This window comes from Castor canadensis, chromosome X (genome assembly GCF_047511655.1).
Source record: "Castor canadensis chromosome X, mCasCan1.hap1v2, whole genome shotgun sequence".
Lineage (NCBI taxonomy): Eukaryota > Metazoa > Chordata > Mammalia > Rodentia > Castoridae > Castor > Castor canadensis.
Genome location: NC_133405.1, coordinates 140040060 through 140057304, shown reverse-complemented (window position 1 = coordinate 140057304; position 17245 = coordinate 140040060). Strand labels below are relative to the sequence as shown.

General features: G+C 39.5%; 1 protein-coding gene, 1 long non-coding RNA gene and 1 pseudogene across 33 annotated transcripts in view; 2 read left to right on the top strand and 1 right to left on the bottom strand.

The window, feature by feature from the left end:
* LOC141419803 (uncharacterized) overlaps nt 1–17245 on the bottom strand; it is a 632676-nt gene that overhangs the window by 522312 nt on the left and 93119 nt on the right. For 28 of the 32 annotated variants that reach the window (XM_074063515.1, XM_074063513.1, XM_074063516.1 and 25 more), the window contains 2 exons: nt 11402–11482; nt 11183–11302 (listed from right to left, as the gene is read on the bottom strand). The exons of 2 other annotated variants lie outside the window; for them this stretch is intronic. The gene's annotated coding sequence lies outside the window, so the exon portion shown is untranslated. Of the gene's footprint in view, nt 1–11182; nt 11303–11401; nt 11579–17245 lie in introns of all 32 variants that reach the window. 2 more of the 32 variants (XM_074063493.1, XM_074063489.1) reach the window with 2 other exon arrangements.
* Nucleotides 1–17245, top strand: part of LOC141419817 (uncharacterized) — a 40488-nt gene that overhangs the window by 3395 nt on the left and 19848 nt on the right. The window lies entirely within an intron of this gene.
* Nucleotides 10162–16750, top strand: LOC141419807 (SWI/SNF-related matrix-associated actin-dependent regulator of chromatin subfamily A-like protein 1; annotated as a pseudogene).

Below are 17245 nucleotides of genomic sequence, written 5' to 3'. Positions count from 1 at the left end.
CAGAGTGGTTGTACTAGTTTACATTCCCACCAACAGTGTAAGAGGTTCCTTTTTCCCCGCATCCTCGCCAACACCTGTTGTTGGTGGCGTTGCTGATGATGGCTATTCTAACAGGGGTGAGGTGGAATCTTAGTGTGGTTTTAATTTGCATTTCCTTTATTGCTAGGGATGGTGAGCATTTTTTCATGTGTTTTTTTGGCCATTTGAATTTCTTCTTTTGAGAAAGTTGTTTAGTTCACTTGCTCATTTCTTTATTGGTTCATAAGTTTTGGGAGAATTTAGTTTTTTAAGTTCCCTATATAATCTGGTTATCAGTCCTTTGTCTGATGTGTAGCTGGCAAATATTTTCTCCCACTCTGTGGGTGGTCTCTTCAGTTCAGAGACCATTTCTTTTGATGAACAGAAGCTTTTTAGTTTTATGAGGTCCCATTTGTCTATGCTATCTTTTAATTGCTGTGCTGCTAGGGTTTCCGTGAGAAAGTTCTTACCTATACCTATTAATTCCAGAGTATTTCCACTCTTTCCTGTACCAACTTTAGAGTTTGTGGTCTGATATTAAGATCCTTGATCTATTTTGAGTTAATACTGGTATAGGGTGATAAACATGGATGTAGTTTCAGTTTTTTGCAGACTGCTAACCAGTTTTCCCAGCAGTTTTTGTTGAAGAGGCTGTCCTTGTCAAAGACAAGTTGGTTATAGTTGTGTGGCTTCATACCTGGGTCCTCTATTCTGTTCCACTGGTCTTCATGTCTGTTTTTGTGCCAGTACCATGCTGTTTTTATTGTTATTGCTTTGTAATATAGTTTGAAGTCAGGTATATGGGATACCTCCAGCATTGTTCTTTTGACTGAGTATTGCCTTGGCTATTCGTGGCCTCTTGTGTTTCCATATAAATTTCACGGTAGATTTTTCAATCTCTTTAATGAATGTCATTGGAATTTTTATGGAAATTGCATTAAAATGTAGATTACTTTTGGGAGTATAGACTTTTTTACTATGTTGATTCTACCAATCCATGAGCATGGGAGATCTCTCCACTTTCTATAGTCTTCCCCAATCTCTTTCTTCAGGAAGTTTATAGTTTTCCTCGTAGAGGTCATTCACAGCTTTTGTTAGGTTTACACCTAGGTATTTGATTTTTTTTGAGGCTATTGTTAAGTGGAATTGTTTTCATACATTCTTTTTCAGTTTGCTCATTGTTAGTGTATAGAAATGCTAATGATTTTTCTATGTTGATTTTATATCCTGCTATCTTGCTATAGCTGTTGATGATGTCTAGAAGCTTCTGAGTAGAGTTTTTTGGGTCTTTAAGGCATAGGATCATGTCATCTGCAAGTAGGGATATTTTGACAGTTTCTTTACCTATTTGTATTCCTTTTATTCCCTCTTCTTGCCTAATTGCTCTGGCTAGGAATTCCAGTACTATGTTGAATAAGAGTGGAGATAGTGGGCATCCTTGTCTGGTTCGTGATTTTAGAGGGAATGGTTTCACTTTTTCTCTGTTAAGTATAATGCTGGCTGTAGGTTTGTCACATATAGCTTTTAGAATGTTGAGATACTTTTCTTCTATTCCTAATCATGAAATGGTGTTGGGTCTTATCAAAGGCTTTTTCTCCATCTATTGAGATGATCAAGTGCTTTTTGTCTTTGCTTCTGTTAATGTGGTTTGTTACGTTTATTGATTTTCATATGTTGAACCACCCCTGCATTTTTTACTATGTTGATTCTACCAATCCATGAGCATGGGAGATCTCTCCACTTTCTATATCAATGGTGATATTTAGAATGGAAGGGCGAGAGGAGATGGAAAGGAAGAAGTTAAAGAAAAGGGAAAAACAATAAACAGACAAGTAGGAAAAAACGAAACAAGGAATCAAACAAAAAAGTATCAAACGTATAAATGGAGTGTTAGTGTACTAATCGACAGTAAGCTAAACAGGCATTAGAGAAACAGAGAGAGGATTGAAATTAAAAAATAAAAATAAAAATAAGAATAAAAATAAAAATAAGTAAATGAAGGAAATATATATATATAAATTAAAAAAAAACAAAATGAAAAATAGAAATTAAAAAAAAACACACCTCCAAGTTCAAATGCAATGAAGTTTCAGTCTTAATAATTTTGGTGTCTGTCTCAGTCTCCAATCCTGGAGATGGTGCCTCAGATGTTGTTCTGTAGTTCTCTCATCAAAGGGGACACATAAAGTAGAACAAAAGTGCACACAAGAAAAAAACCCCACAAAGTATCCCAAGTTCAAATGCAATATAGTTTCAGTAAGTTTTTCAGCATGCAGGTATAGTTTGGTTGTTTCCTCATCAAGGGTAGGCAGAGAGAGAAAAAAAAAGAGTCTGAAGACAGTTCTGAGAATGGTATCTGCAGCTGTGGCTTGCCTGCCCGCTGCTCTCAGCCTGCTGTTGCTTGAGGCATTTTTTTATGCAGATCTCAGGAGTGAGCTTACCACTCACCTGGCCCTGCAGGCTTTGTTTGCTCAGATTTCTCCTGTGTGTGAGCCTCTGCTACAAGTTTTCTCCTTTCCAAGCACACTGGGAAAGGTGACAGTGCACCCGTGTTCTAGGCCTGCGTATTTATTTACAGTTCATGTGTGAGGTGGGTCATCACCCCTCTCCTGTGAAGTTTTCCTCCCACTGCCACTCTCACAAGCTTTCCTGCTCCTGATTACTGGGTGGTGCTGCTGCTCCTGCCAGCCACCATGTTTGTTTACAGCTCATGTGGGAAGTGGGTCTTCCCCCCTATCCTGTGCAGTTTTCCTCCCTCCACCACTCTCACAAGCTTTCCCACTCCTGGTTGCTAGGCACGTGCCCCCGCTCCTGCCAGAGCCTCTTCGGCCCACCCGGATTGTTATTTACAGTTCCAGGAAGAACTCCCTTCCCCCAATCTTCAGCGCTCAGTGCACCTCACCCTCTTTCCCTCGTCTTTATTGTTATTGCTTATTACTCAGTTTCTCTTTTTTCCCTGGGTGGAGGTTGGTCTGTCCAGCGGGCTATGTTGCTCTAGCCCAGGGTTGTCTGTGGGAGTACCACGGTACTACTAAGCTCACCTTGTCTGCGTCTTCCCAAGCCATCTGGGCGTGAGCAACTGGCAGCCCGGGGGCCCTCCTGGTTTCTCCGTTTAACATGAAGTGGAGATGTATTTTCAAATTTAGTTTGCAATTATTTTATTGAGGATTTTCATATCTATGTACATCAGAGAAAGCATTCTGTAATTTTCCATTTTGTTGGGTCTTCATCAAGTTTTGGCATCATAGTACTGGTTTCAAAGACTAAGTTGAGGAGAAAAAAGATGGTGAATTGCTAAAAATAAATGCCAAAAAGAAAGAGAATAAAAATGCAAATAAAAAATATCAAGATGAAGATAAGAAATAGTACTTTCTGTGGAGCTGCTTTGTCTTCTGTTTAAATGTGAGAACTGGTTGATCCAGTATGGACTGCCTAGTTTACAGGCCTACTTCAGCAGGAGTGTGCCTCTCAAAGCCTTCAGCTTGTTCCCCAGTAAAAAAAGTAGACTTAATCTTTTGTTTAAAAGCCCCCAGGATGATTTCTGGGGTCCAGGCTCTTAACCCCCCCCACCCCAGTCCCCAAACACTCCCTACTTAAGGTGCATCATCCTCCATCTCCCAGGTCCTAACGTGGTCTATTTTCTAGACCAGAACTCTCAGGTTTCTTGGTCAGAGATACTGTGCTCTGTTCTGGGATTGCTGACTCTCTGCCCAGTTCCAGGAAGTTTGCAGTGGTCCTCAGGACTCTGTCTCTTGCCTTTTGGCCGTTTCTCTGATGGAACTGATTTAGTCTTGTGAGTCTCATGCCACAGGGTCCACCTGAGTGGGTCAGATTTCTCTACTTGCCTGCAGATTCCTCCACCCATCTCTCTCCCTATTGCCTTTGCTTTCTTTGGCCAATCCACACCATGTCCATGCATCCACACCTACCAGCAGCTGCTGTTGAGCTTGTGGGATTCTGTAGTGATCAAATCTATGGTGCCATTAGGGCTGACTTCCTTAGCAGTGCTACAGGGAGTTTGGCATGAGAGTACCTTTTCAGTAAGGTGTGTCCATGAGGAAAGATACCAGGTGAATGTCAATAAGCCACCATCTTCATCATTGTTGATTTTTTTCTCTGAATGATGTAACTGTTGGTGAGTGTTGGACATTGAAGTCATCCATTATTATTGTGTTGGAGTCTATCTGTGATTTTGTGTCCAGTAAGTTTTGTTTATAAAAATGGGTGTGTTAACATATAGAGCATATATGCTTATGAACATTACATTTTCTTGATTCATTGTTCCCTTTTGTCACAATGAAGTGATATTACTTGTCTCCTCTGATTAGTTTTAAAGTCTGGTTGTTAGATGAATACAGCGACTGCTGCTTGCTTGTGGACTCCCAGTCGTGGAGTACATTTTTCTAAGCTTTCATTTTAAGCCTGTGTTTGTATTTGCCAGTAAGCTCCATCTTATGTAGGCAAGAAATAGCTGGGTTTTGTTTTTATTGAATTTGAGGGTCTGCGTCTTTTGTTGAATAATGGAGATCGTTGACATTCAGAGTTATTATTGAAAGGTTTGTAATAATTCCTGTCATTGTGTTGTTTTTATGGTGTTTCATTCTACCCAAATCCTCACTTGCTCCTGTACTCATTCAGTGAGATTTGTTCATTCTTATATTTTCATGTTTGACTTTATGTTAGGGTTAAGTGAACAGGCTCCTTTAACTATTATTCCCAGCGCTGACTCAATGTTCATGAGTTACTTTTTTTGTAGAAGCATTTTATTTTTCCTAACTAAGAATTATTATCTTGCTGGATATAGCAATCTAGGTTGCAGTTATTTTCTTTTGTGGTTTTGAATACATCATTCTGTACTGTGCTGGATTTCACAGTTTCTGTTAATAGATCTGCAGTTACACTCACAGGTTTTACTTTGTAGGGCACTTGGTGCTTCACTCTCACAGCTTTATTGTTTTTCCCTTCTTGGTATGCTTAATAGTTTAACTATATTAGGACACTGGGAAAATTGTTTTATTTTTTGGTTTGGTATCCTAAACGCCTGTACTACTTGGATGACTATCTCTTTCTCAAGAATTAAAAAATTTCTGCTGCATTTTATGAAATGTGTTTTTATGCCTTTACCTTCACCTCTTCTTCTATGCCCATGATTTATATGTTTGGCTTCTTAATGGTATCCCAGAAGTCTTGCATATTCCATTCATTCTTTCTTCATATTTTTCTTTATCATTATCTGACTAATTTAAATCACCTACTTATCTTGTTCAGGATTTTTATAATTTTTTGAATTCTCTGTTCATGTACTTCATTGTATTCTTTATTTTATTCAGCTATTTATTTATAGTCTCTTTCAATCCATTCTGGTGTTTATCCATGTCCTCTCTAATATATTGATCATTCTTACTACCATTCTTTTGAATTCATATTTGATGTTTCATTCTCTTCACTATCATTCAAGTCCTTAAATATGGAATTGTTGACTTTTGCAGAATTCATATTGTTTGTCTTCCTTACCAATTTCTTGCATTACTGTGTTGGGATTTGCATATTTGAGATCAAGTCATTGGTTGGAGGTCTTAATTACCTGCAGTATTTTAGTAAAAACTGTCTTGATTTTCTGGTAGGACTGGTTGGTATCATGATCATTATGCAGTTTCTCCTAGCATTCTGGTGTTATTGGACCGCAATAACAAAATCAGCATTTAAAATATAAATCTTTCCAAGAAAGATATATATTAAAGATACTAAGCTTTTTATAAGGTATGCTAGGATTTTAAAAATATTGATGTTAGAGGAATTAATTATTAAATAGTAAAATAAATGTGGGTTGAGGGAATGTAAAAGGAAAAAGGAAGATTTGGAGTAAGAGGTGAAGCATTTGGGATGAGTGACATGAACTAATAATATGCAAGGATACCGTTACAATTATCTCAGAGAAAGACAACAGAAGCAAGGACTGTAACAGGATGGAAAAAATTAAAATAAAAAGAAAGCACAATAAGTCAAAAAGGTTAAAATTAAAAATAAAATGGCTAGTTCTTTCTTGTAGAGAGTATTGTAGACTAGTTGTTTTATGTCAGTGCAGCAGGTGTTCTGTAATCTCTGGCCCTCAGTTTTTGGTCTGAAGTTCTTCTGAAGTGTTCACTCCTGATTGTCCTCCACGCCTGCGGTGTCTGTGATTCTTCTCTGTGTTGACCTGGGTACAGTAATCAGTGTTCTGCTATGTCTGGGTCTGGGTCTGGGTCGGGGGCAGTTGCTAGAGGAGGCATGACCTGAGCATTGGGCTGCTATGACCCAATTCAGTCCTTCTACTGCATTGTGCCTGCCTCTAGGCACAGTATTAGCAACTGAAGGGGGAGAGGGGAGGGGTGACCTGCATGAACAGCTGGTTGGTCAGGTGTGGTTCACTAAGTATGCCCAATCCTATGGTCCTCCTTGGGCCTACTTCATGTTCTGTGTTGGTGACAAAGTGCACTGGGTAGCACCTGTTCACCAGTAGTGAACTTTGTTATCTTTGCAGGCTTCTGTTGCTCTCACTCTCCCATGTGCTCTGCCCTGTGTGGTGGATTCAGGATCTCTACAGCTAGCCAGCTCTCACTCCATGGGGGCTGCCCCATGCTAGCACTTTACCCTGGGTTGGGGCTCAGACTCTGGTTATTCCCTGTCCTCTGCAGTGAGGTTTGATGTCTTCCCTTTAGCTTACTAGTTCACACTTGGCAAATTGCCAATCAGTGCACAATTACTTCTCACTACACAAATAAACAGTGGGTCCAGGGATTAAATATGTTAGATCCCACACTGGAATTTTCCCACTTTCATAGCTAGAACAGGGTACGGTTGGAGACTCAGGCTCTGGGGTGACTCTGGCTTCCACTTGAGTGATGTTTACCTTTTGTTGTGTAGATCAAAAGTATGAAGATTCTTGATTGCCCTGGTTTCTGTCTATATGTCTGTTTTTTACTATCAAGTTCTGCCTTTCTAAATTGCCCACATTTTCTTGTGTTCGTGAACCTAAGGTTTTATTTCAAGTATGCAGAAACACTGAAACATGGTAGGTACTTCTAATCCACTGTTTGTTCTCTTACATAATTTCTTTCTGCTACTTGCTGATTCTATTTTTTGAATTTTGAAACAACTTTTATGAAATTTTAAATTTAGACGAAAGCATTTCTTTTCCCTATTAAAAAAAACCCCAAGTCTTTGTAGTCTAATGTTTTAATAAACACACAGGAAAAAAAAAACATCTTAAACTCTTTTTCAATTTTGCAACAATTTTCAAGAATATATTTGTTAACAGAGCCTAATACATTATGAAAGAAGTTGAATACAAGTTGTATTTTTGATGGAATGAAACTGAAAAATATCACCTGTCTACATGGCTAAACTTTGATATTTTTTGCAAGCCTCTAAGCAGGCAATTTTACAAAGCAGTGACTTTTTAAATCTTCTCTTGAACTTTTAGAAAGGATTTATTTTTGTATGACAGGATAAAGTATAGGCAGGGTGGAGTGTGTAGAAAAAGAGAGAAATATTTCCTGTTCCCCAAGAGGGAAATGGCAACAAAGACTCCCAGCAATAATATTTAAAATGATTTTTTCCCCTTTATCTCTAGCTTAAGCATTAACTCTAGAATGCCTATATATTTAATTAGGCCTGGGTGAAGAAAGAACGTTAAATAACTGGTTTTCTTATGAAAGGCAGCAGAAGAAAAGGTGGAAAAAAATAGAAAAGACAGAAGCAATAGCTCCTCTATACTATTTTTATAACTTCAGTCAGTAAACTGTCTTGCAGATTTTCATGTGCACACACACACGCAGAGATATTTTAAATTAGGAATGCCAGGAATGTCAAGTGAAGCATGCCTACGATGAGCTCAAAAATATATGAAAATGTAGTGGCCACAGGTATGCTAGTTAACTAAAATTCTCCCTATGGGGCACCAGGATAGAGTTAGTACTTGTCATTTTTATGCCAATGAAAACAGAGATCTCCAGTTTTTTAAAAAATGTGTCACAAGGACAGTGTTTCCTGTAATGTTTACAGTATTTCCTAAATAATCACATTACAATCTCTACCTGTAAGAAAAGAAACATGAAGAACATGGTAGCTAAGAATCTTGATTTCTCAATTTTAGTTGCAGTTTCTCTTTGGGTGGACAATGCTGGCCCATCCAACTATTTAGGACAGATAGCACTGGAATATCCAAGACATCACTGTTCTAATACTGTATAAATATCCTAATAAGGGAACATCCCCATATTACACAAGATGAATTCTCTTTAGGAAGCTTGCTAGAAACATATACAAGATTCTCTTCCCTTTTTGTAGATAGGAAACAAAAGCAGTTAGAGAGAGACAGGGTAGATGAGCTTTTATTGACAGTACAAGTTTTGCCTTTGTTGCAACTCATAATGGTTTTCTTGACTACAGTGGAGAGAGTTAGATAAATGTGTAAGCTTTTAGGAGACAACTTTAAAAATGTGATGTGTGTGTGTGTCCTGACATATAAAATTGAATGCAATTACTTTCTTGTTAAAGGGGGATAAAGCCCACTCCCCTGCCTTATATATTTCATAAGAAAGGATGGGGATTAGGCTTCTTAATGTAATCAAGGGATTAGGTGTGTTATTCCAGTAAGGCCGATCCTGAAGAGGAGCAGACTGCCTGTTTCCTTTATGAAAAGAGAATGAGGATGGAGGATATTTTTTAAAAATTCTAAGCATATGTGGTATTGTCCCTTTGGGCTATGTCTATGGGTGGTGTGAAAGGACCTGGGTTAATGTTCTAATATTCCATCAGAAAGCAAGCTTTAAAAAAAAAAAAAGTAACTATGGCTGCTTTGCTCGCTGGGAAGTGTACTTCAGCCAGGCTACTGCAATAAGGCATGTAAACTGGCAGCACTTGAATTCCAGGTCCCCCAAGCATCCAGCTGGAAGTATAAACTGGATGAGGAAAGTTCTGGAGGCGCCTCCTCTCTAATCTTTTCCAGATTGAAAAGAGGCACTGTTTGAGCAAGTGTCAAGCCATACTTTTGTCAGTTTTCCAATTAATGGTTTACATTTCTGCATAGGCATTTCTCTGTTATAATTTCTTGCTACTTACTGAAGAGAATAGACAGTAGGCTCTGGCCCATAAATAATAGCTCTGAGTTATTATCAGAACAACCTCAGAGCACAAGCACAAGCACCTCATTTCTGCCAAGCCTTCATATTTGGGCCCTTCCCAAAATCTCCTGAGGGAGCCTTCTAAACCAGTGGGCCATGGACTCATTTGTTAACAACAGAAGCTCAATAATTCATTTCATGGTGACCAAGGACCTCATCATTCCCACCATTTTCAGCTCAGCACGCTAGAGCAGGCACAGGGAATACAGAAGAGGCAAGAAAAGATGTCCATAGCCTGCTCAAGACACAACCGATCAAGACAAATGACTCTTTAGAATTCTCCACCTTTGGCAAAAAAGTCATCCAAATATCTCTAACCAACAGCTATTAGGATGTACACTATGTCAAGGTCATCCTCAGGCTTTACATATGATCAAATCAACACCTGTTAATAACACAAATCATGAATATTTGACCAAAGCAGAGAGTTCCCAGGAGACAACAGCTTATTCCTCTAGACAGCCTCCCAGAGATTCTGAAATAGAGGCCAAGACAGCCAAACCCTCTAACTGGGAGTGAGCATTTCTGGCATTCATTATGACTCAGGGGGTGTGATGCCCAGAACAGAAGGAAGACTCCAAAAGAAATTTTGGCCTCACTCCACAAAAACAGTAAACTGTCAAAAGGGAATATGCATACAGAATGTAGATTGTTTTGGGGTGAATATAGGCTCTGCTGAGGAGCTCCTTGCAGTGTTTAAGATTCTGACCAGCAGAAATTATGAACCTGCCATGAAGACATGGGAATTACACATGACAGACTACTGCCATGTCCTGATGAAAGCAGTCAAGCACCTCCTCCCCAGTCACCCTGCAGCCCTTGTAAGGGATCAATGGCAGCAGTGGGGGAGGGACCAGATCAGCCTGCCCTCAGGTCTATCCCCAGCCTTTGTCAAAGGGGAGATGCATAGGTTTTTCCCCCCAGGCTGGCTTCAAGGTAGACATATGACGATTGAACAGATTAATTCCATGATCTGTGATGTGGAACTTCTCTCAATCTAATTGCAAGTGGGCATGACCTTCTTCAAGTTAAGCTGGACCCTCTGCCCAAGACTGTTACCCTGGCATTTGCTTCTCAGTTGGGGAAGATGTCTCTCCAACAAGATCTTCAAGATGTCCTTGAAGCTGACCTTTCTGGAGTAGATGCCAAGCTTGTGTTCAATCCAAAGCCCTTCCAGTGAGCTGGAATTAATTTTGCCATAGTGAAAAGAAGCTGCCTGTTACCTACTGATAGCAAGGGCCTGAGGAAGATGACCCATGCCATGAGTATAGTGGCCTTTTATCCAAAGGAGTATCTGCTCCTGGTGGTGGTGCTGTCCTCCATGTGCTTCACCTGGGAAGAGGCCTTCCTTCTGTGCCTGCTATCTCTGAGCCCAGAGGATATCACCATAGTGGTGACTGGGAAGGGCCACCTGTGAGCTGACTTAGTCAGTGTAATCAATTTTGACCTTCTTAGCAAGTGGGAAAAACAGCTAAATGCCTCTTTCAATGCTGTCAGCATTGACAAACCTCACTTCCTCAAAACCAACAAGATCCCTTACTGTTGATCACTTGTGCCCATCCTAGAGTTTGCCAACAGTATGATATTGGCACACCAGCCTTGTTCTGGCCTCTGAGTTTTACACATAGATCATCATTGCAGTCAAGACAACATTCTTACTTCAGTTTCATGACTTTGGATTTTGCTACTGTGACACCAAAAGGCTACCCTGGGATTACTTAGGCTCCTCCAACCTGGGAGAGATGAAGCTCCTGCTGGTGGAAGCCATCATGCTGCTACACCTCAAATATGGTGTCCTTTCCTAGCTGCCCACCAAACAGTGCAAGATGGTGATGGTTGCCCCAAGACGGATCAATACCAGGCCCAGGGCTTTCCTGGATGCAGCAGACAAGGAAATTACCAAGGACAAAACTAAATAGCAGCAGAAAGCAGCCCTCTTTCTTGTCTTCAACAGAGCTGCTGAAGCCAAAATCCCATATGTCGTAGAAAATATTCTGGACCTTTGGACAGTGGAAGAGACACACTTCTAGTGTTAGTACACCATCACACTGGATCTGGATGCAATCACCAAGCAACTTGACAGAAAGCATGTTCAGTACATCTGCATTGATGGTTGCAACCTGTAAATAGATAGAGAGGCACTGTGCAGTTCCAGCTGCCCCAGGGACACTCATTGACACTGCTGACCCTCACTGCTACCCCACTTGCTCCCAGCTCACCTGGTGGTGTTCAGTAAACTCTTTTGGAACCCAGGGTTGCTGATCCAGGACAATGACCAAGAGCACAGGATTATACAAACTCTGTGGCAGTAGAAGAAGGGAGTGTAAAAGGAGACGGTGATTGACTTACTTTACATTCACGTATGCAAATAAACTGCAAGTCAATTGTTGAGATTGCTGACAAAGTGAGAAGGGATAAGAAAGGATAATGTAGGAGATGAATTTTATTTTTATTCATTTATTCACATGGGCATATATTGTTAGGGCCGTTTCTCCCCCACGCTCCCTCCCCATCCCCCCACTGCTCTGGCTTCCAGGCAGAACTTGTTCTGCCCTTTTCTCCAATTTTGTTGACAAGTAGACATAAGAAATATTAAGAAAGACATAGCGTTCCTGCTAGTTGAGATAAGGGTAACTATCCAGAGAGATTGCTTCCATGCACAAGTGTGTTACAACCCAAATTGATTCAGCTCTACAGACCTCTTCACTACTTCTCAGTCACCTTCTCTTTTTGACCTCTGTTGTTTTAAGGTTAGCATTAGCTGCTCTACTGTGGGAACATCAAACACTTCCATGTTTTGGGTTTCCTATCTTTCCCTATTCCTCCTGTATGTGCTCTCCCCTTAGCCTGTCACCCACGTCCAACAACACTGCTGCATTTGCCCTAGATCTAAAGTCCACATATGAGGGAGAGCATACAATTTTTGGTCTTCTGAGCCTGGCCAACCTCACTCAGAATGATGTTCTCCAGTTCCATCCATTTACTTGTGAATGATAAGATTTCATTCTTCTTCATGGCTGAGTAGTACACTATTGTGTATAAATACCACATTTTCTTGATCCATTCGTCACTAGTGGGGCATCTTGGCTGTTTCCATAACTTGGCTATTGCAAATAGCGCTGCAATAAACATGGGTGTGCAGGTGCCTCTGGAGGAACCTGAGTGTCATTCCTTTGGGTGTATCCCCAGGAGTGGGATTGCTGGATCATATGGCAGATCTATGTTTAGATTTTTAAGAAGCCTTCTTATTGTTTTCCAGAGTGGTTGCACCAGCTTGCATTCCCACCAGCAGTGTAAGAGGGTTCCTCTTTCCCCGCATCCTCACCAACACTTGTTGTTTGTGGTGTTGCTGATGATGGCTATTCTAACAGGGGTGAGGTGGAATCTTAGTGTGGTTTTGATTTGCATTTCCTTTATGGCCAGAGATGGTGAGCATTTTTTCATGTGTTTTTTGGCCATTTGAATTTCTTCCTTTGAGAAAGTTCTGTTTAATTCAGTTGCCCATTTCTTTATTAGTTCATTGATTTGGGGGGAGTTTAGTTTTTTGAGCTCCCTGTATGTTCTGGTTATCAGTCCTTTGTCTGATGTGTAGCTGGCAAATATTTCTCCCACTCTGGGTGGTCTCTTCAGTTTAGAGACTATTTCTTTTGTCGTGCAGAAGCTTGTAAATTTCATGGAGTCCTATTTGTCCATCCTTTCTGATAGTTGCTGAGTTGCTGGGGTTGTAGTGAAGTAGTCCTTGCCTATACCTATTAGTTCCAGAGTGTTTCCTGCTCCTTCCTGTACTAACTTCAGAGTTTCAGGTCTCATATTTAGGTCCTTAATCCATATTTAGTTGATACTAGTACAGGGTTTGATAAACATGGATCTAGTTTCAGTTTTCTGCAGGCAGATAACCACTTTTCCCAGCAACATTTGTTGAAGACACTGTCTTTTCTCCATCGTGTGGTTTTGGCACCCTTGTCAAAAATAAGGTGGGCATAGCTGTGTGGATTCATATCTGGCTCCTCTATTCTGCTCCACTGGTCTTCATGTCTGTTTTTGTGCCAGTACCATGCTGTTTTTATTGTCGTGTCTCTGTTATATGGTTTGAAGTCGGGTATTGTGATACCTCCAATGATGCTCTTTTTGCTGAGTATTGCCTCGGCTATTCACGGTCTCTTGTGTTTCCAAATGAACTTTAGAGTCGATTTTTCAATCTCTGTGATGAATGTCATTGGGATTTTGATGGGAATTGCATTGGACATATAGATTGCTGTTGGGAGTATTGACATTTTTACTATGCTGATTCTACCGATCCACGAGCATGGGAGATCTCTCCATCTTCTGAAGTCTTCCTCGATCTCTTTCTTTAGGGGTTTTTACTTTTCCTTGTAGAGGTTGTTCACATCCTTTGTTAAGTTTACTCCTAGGTATTTGATTTTTTTTTTTGAAGCTGTTGTAAATGGAATTGTTTCCATATGTTTTTTCTCAATTTGTTCATTGTTGGTGTATAGAAAAGCAAATGATTTTTGCAAGTTGATTTTGTATCCTGCCACCTTGCCGAGGCTGTTTATGGTGTCGAGGAATTTTTTGGGTCAAGATACAGGATCATTTCATCTGCAAATAGGGATATTCTGACAGTTTCTTTACCTATTTGTATTCCTATTATTCTTTCTTCTTGCCTAATTTCTCTGGCTAGGAATTCCAGTACTATGTTGAATAGGATTGGGGATAGTGGGCACCCTTGTCTCATTCCTGATTTTAGGGGAAATGGTTTCAGTTTTCACCATTAAGTATAATGCTGGCTTGTAGGTTTGTCACATACAGCCTTTACAATGTTGAAGTACATTCTTTCTATTCCTAATTTTCTTAGAGCTTTTATCATGAAGTGGTGTTGGATCTTATCAAAGGCTTTTTCTGCATTTATTGAGATGAAGTGGTTTTTGTCTTTGCTTCTGTTAATGTGGTTTATTATGTTTATTGATTTTCATATATTGAACCACCTCTGCATCCCTGGGATGAAGCCAACTTGGTTATGGTGAATGATCTTTTTGATGTGCTGTCAAATTCGGTTTGCCATTACACTTTTGAGGATTTTTACATTGATGTTCATGAAGGAGATTGGCCTGTAGTTCTCCTTTTTGGAGGTGTCTTTGCCTGGCTTTGGAATAAATGTAATACTGGCTTCAGAGAATGACTTAATCAGTGTTCCTTCCCTTTCTATTTCATGGTACACTTTAAGGAAGGTTGGTATCAGTCCTTCTTTAAAGGTCTGATACAATTCAGCAGATAATCAATCAGGTCCTGGACTTTTCTTTTTTGAGAGACTCTTGATTGCTGCTTCAAGTTCATTTCATTTTATAGATCTATTTCAGTCGCTAATATCCTCGGTTCAATTTTGGATGGTCATAAGTATCTGGAAATTTGTCCATTTCTTCAAGATTTCCAAATTTATTGGAATATAGGTTCTCGAATTACTGTCCTCATGATTCCTTGGGTTTCCATGGTGTTTGTTGTTTCTGCCCTTTTGCATTTCTGATTCTACCGATTTGGGTTTTTTGTCTCCTCATTTCAGTCAGTTTTGCCAGGGGTCTGTCATCTTATTTATTTTTTCAAAGGAACAGCTTTTTGTTTCATTGATTCTTTGTATGTTTTTTGCTTGTTTTTATTTCATTAATTTCAGCTGTTATTTTTATTATTTCTCTTTCTGCTTGTTTTGGGATTTGCTTGTTCTTGTTTTTCTAGGAGTTTGAGATGTAGCACTAGGTCCTTGATTTGAGATCTTTCTGTCCTGTTAATACATGCACTCATGGGTATAAACTTTCCTCTTAGGACTGCCTTTGCTGTGTCCCATAGGATCTGACAGGTCATGTTTTTATTTTCATTAGCTTCCAGGAAGCTTTTCATTTCCTCTTTTATTTCATCATGAACCCACTGATCATTGAGCAATGTGGTGTTCAGCTTCCAATTGTTTGCATATTTTCTGCTGTTGTTTCTTTTGTTGAGTTGTAGTTTTACTGCATTGTGATCAGATAGAATGCATGGTATATTTTCTATTTTCTTATATTTGCTGAGGCTTGGTTTGTGCCCTACAACATGATCAATTTTGGAGAAGGTTCCATGGGCTGCTGAGAAGAATGTATATTGTGCAGAAGTTGGATGAAATATTCTGCAGACACCAGCTAGGTCAATTTGATCTATGGAGTGATTTAGTTCTAGAAATTCTTTATTGATTTTTCGTTTGGATGACATATCTCTGGGTGATAGGGAAGTATTGAAGTCTCCCACTACCACTGTGTTGGAATCTATAGGTGTTTTTAGGTCCTTCAGAATACGTTTGGTGAAATTGGGTGCACTGACAGATAGGCTGATAATTGTTCTTTCCTTTTGGTGTATTTCTCTTTTTGTTAGTATGGAGTGTCATTCTTTATCTCACTTGGTCAATGTAAGTTTGAAGTCTACTTTGTCTGAGATAAGACAAGAGTAGCAACTCTTGTCTGTTTTGGGGGTGAGCATTGGCTTGGTAAATCTTCTTCCAGCATTTTACCCTAAGCCAGTGCTTGTTCCTATCAGTGAGATGGATCTCCTGTAAACAATAGATTGTTGGATCTTCCTTCTTAATCCAGTTTGCCAAAAGGTGTCTTTTGATGGGGGAGTTAAGTCTGTTAACATTCTGTGTTAATATTGATAGGTATGTGGTGATTCCTGTCATTTAGTTGTCTTGTTGTTTAAGGGTTTGATTGTGTGCAGCTGAATCAATGTTACTTTGATTCCTTGCCTTTTCTTCTCCTGTGGTTTGGTATTGCCTGTCTTCTCATGGTTTTGTTTGCTTTCATTTTCTGTGTACAGAATTCCTTGGAGAATCTTTTGCAGTAGTGGCTCTGTGGTCATATCTTGTTTTAGTTGCTGCTTATCATGGAAGGCTTTTATTGCTCCATCTATTTTGAGTTATATTTTTCTGGGTAGAGTACCCTAGAATTGAAGTTTTTTTCATCCAGTGCCCAGAATACCTCACTCCATGCCCTTCTTCCTTTAAAGATTTCCAATGAGAAATCTGTTGTGATTCTGGTGGGTTTACCTTTGTATGTTATGTTTTTTCTCTCTTACAGCCTTCAATATTCTTCCTCTATTCTCTGTGCTTGTTATTTTAATGATAGTATGTCATAGGGAGGTTCTATTTGGTCAAGTCTGTCTGGTTTCCTGGAGGCTTTCTGTACCTGAATGAGCATAGTTTTCTCCGGGTTTGAGAAATAGTCTATTATTTTGTTGAATATATTATGAATTCCTTTTCCTTGCTCCTCTTCTCCTTCTCAATGTCTATGATTCTCAGGTTTGGTGTTTTGATGGAGTTGGAGAGTTCTTGCATATTCCTTTCACAGGTCTTGAGTTGTTTGACTAATAGCTCTTCAGTTTTTCCTCTAATTTCCATTTATCTTCAAGTTCTGAGATTTTTGTCTTCTGCTGGTTCTAGTGTGCTGGCATGGCCTTCCACTCTGTTTTGTACTTCTGTTTCATTCTTTTTTTCTGAGGTTTTTCCATATCATGGGTCACTTCCTCTTTAATATTGTCTATTTTCATCTTTAATGCATTTATCTCTCTATAGTGTTCTCTATTTTACTTTGGTATTTATTTAGGGCTCCTATGAGTTCATTTATTTGTTTCTGTGTCTTTATTTTTGGTGTCTTGGAATTTCTTGAGTGCATCTTCTATGTTTTGGTTGACCATGTCTAGTAACATCTCCATGAAATTCTCAGTGATTACTTGCAGGATTTCTGCTTTGAGGTTGTTCTTGTGGACATAGTTGGGTTCCTTGGTGTCATTTGTCTTTGTTTTGTTGGATTTCAGAACTGGGTATCCATTTTCTTCATTTCCCTCTGAATCCTGTATTAAATTATTTTTGGGGGGGAGAATGGTTTCCATTCCTTTTTCTTCTTCCCATTGCTCCACTTGGTACTGTGCAACTATGTTCTTGATAGGCACGTTTTTGGTTTCAGTCATCTGTTTTCTTTCCCTTGATTTAATTTTTGTTTTGTTTCTGTCTTGGGTTTTTAGCTAAGTTGGTATGCTATTTCTGACCCTGC